Source organism: Gorilla gorilla, chromosome 16 (assembly GCF_029281585.2).
Source record: "Gorilla gorilla gorilla isolate KB3781 chromosome 16, NHGRI_mGorGor1-v2.1_pri, whole genome shotgun sequence".
Lineage (NCBI taxonomy): Eukaryota > Metazoa > Chordata > Mammalia > Primates > Hominidae > Gorilla > Gorilla gorilla.
Genome location: NC_073240.2, coordinates 15,142,422 through 15,144,621, shown reverse-complemented (window position 1 = coordinate 15,144,621; position 2,200 = coordinate 15,142,422). Strand labels below are relative to the sequence as shown.

Below are 2,200 nucleotides of genomic sequence, written 5' to 3'. Positions count from 1 at the left end.
CTGTGTCTCTGAGTATGCAAGTTTGTCCAAACTGTCCACCAGCTGTGATCAGGTAAACACAGGCAGACTTGAGTTCAGGTGGAGGAAACAGTTTTGTCATTAACTCTCTACCGACTCTAGGGGAATGAGCCAAGTTCCATTGTCATCTGTGCAGAGGCCGCAGCCTTGAAAAGGGAGGGGGTAGGGGGAGCAGGGAGGGTGCTCGGGGCTCAGTCGTCGGGGAAGGGAAAAGTTGCCCAGCGCTGGTCAGCGTCCCTGGGATGGGGCCCGCTGTGTCCGTGCTGGCCACTGTTGAGGTCAGGATTCTGTCCTCCCAGAGCCTGGAGACACAGGCCCCATCCTTCCCAATGGGGACACTTCAGGGAGTGGCTCTCAGGTCCCGAGAAAGACCTTCCTGGCCACAGGAGATGCACAGACATCGGGAAGGGACAGAGGAAGGACGTGCAGTTGCAGCCTTTTCAGCAGATGCTCTGAGAATGGGAGGTCGAGGGTTGAAGCAAACGGTCAGTTCTGGTGCGTTGAGCTTTCTCAGGCAGGTGTTGATGGGGCTGGGGTCAGCCTAGGGGTGTGACCTGAAGCCACTGGAAGCCTTGCTGGGGTCTGGCTCTCTCTTGGTGCAGGGGGTGGAGGGAGCTCTGACAATAGAGCACTGGGGGGCCTCCAGGAGACCATCCCTGCAGCAGCCGGGCCATGCTCTGAGGATGTGGGAAGAGGACCCCCACTGTTTCTGAGTATAGGGTGGTGACTTCTTTGCGCAGACTGGCCAGGGGTCCCACAGGGGCACAGTACAGGTGTCCCTGGGCTGCAGGGCTGGGGGATATCAGAGCTGCTCTCTGGGCTTGGCAGCCACCTCAGGTGGGATCAGAAGGGGAGGCAGTGCCTGGTGCTTCCCCTCCAGGCCTCTCTCCATGGTGTCCAGGGTAGCTTCTGGGGCTTTGGTGCCAATTTCTGAGGCCAGGGTCCTACCCTTCCTGATGCCGTGATGCTTGGGGGCTCTGGAGGAAGCCCCAGCTTTGGCCACTCCTGCACTGCCTGGGACTCCAGTCCTGCTGCACCTTAAGGGGAACCCAGGGCCCCAGGCTTGGCCCTGTAAGGTCAGATGGGGGCTGGGCTCCAGCATCCTGCCACTAGGTTTAGTTCCTAAATGACAGGGAGACAGACTCTGGCTGAGCTCAAGACCTGTTCCCAGGCTCTGAGCCAGAGCAGGGTCCCCCAGCAGAGGCTGTGTGGAGCTGGGCAGGGTTCCCACTTTGTGGGGAGTTCCCTGGACCTGGAGACTCAACCCTCAGCCTCCTTGATGATTAATGATTCATCCTGTGACTGTCTTGGCCCAGACCATCAGGTGGCCTCCTCACCTACCCCTCTTCAGACAGGGCCTCAGACCTAAGGCAGGAACACCACCTACACCAGACCTCCTGGGTCACAGGAAATGCACAGACATCGGGAAGGGATGGAGGATGGATGGAGGAAGGACATGCAGTTGCAGCTCTTTCTGCAGATGCCCTGAGAGAGGAGGTAGGAGCACGCTTGCTGTGGTTTGAATGCTTCTCTCCTCCAAAACTCATGTTGAAATTTCATTGCCATTGTAACAGTATGAAGAGTGATTAGGTCATAAGGTCCCCACCTCATGGGTGGGATTGGCGCTGTTATAAAAGGGTGAGTTCGGCCCCCTCTTGCTCTCTTTCTTGCCTTCCGCCATATGATGACACAGCAAGAAGGTCCTCGCCAGATGCTCCTGGACTTGCTTTGGACTTTCCCTTGCTCTTGGACTTGCTCTGGCACCTTGCTCTTGGACTTCACAGCCTCTAGAACTGTGAGAAATAAATTTCCGTTCAGTATAAACTTCCCGGTCTTGGGTGTTCTATTACAACATCACAAAACAATCTAAGACAACCCCGTATTCAGACCTAAGTTGAGATAACCCCTACCCATATCTAAGGATGCCCTGATCCAGATCTTAGTGGTGAGGTCAATACAGGACTCCCTCTGAGGGAAGCCCTGACAGCAGTGCCTGGGAAGGCATCTGTAGGGCCTAGTGGGCCAGGGGAGGCCCAGAACACACCTACATCATCTCTCATAATCCCTCCATTCTGTTATAACAGGAGCATACGCTTATAGCATACTTTAAAAATCAGCCCAAAACTGAAGGTAAGCATCGGTTAATTGATGGACTCCTTTTCACGGTTTGGTCTTTGTATTT

At 55.3% G+C, this 2,200-nt stretch overlaps 1 pseudogene; it reads left to right on the top strand.

The window, feature by feature from the left end:
• The first annotated feature begins 250 nt into the window (after positions 1-250).
• LOC115932820 (putative uncharacterized protein FAM30A) lies at positions 251-1,809 on the top strand (annotated as a pseudogene).
• The last annotated feature ends 391 nt before the right edge of the window (positions 1,810-2,200 follow it).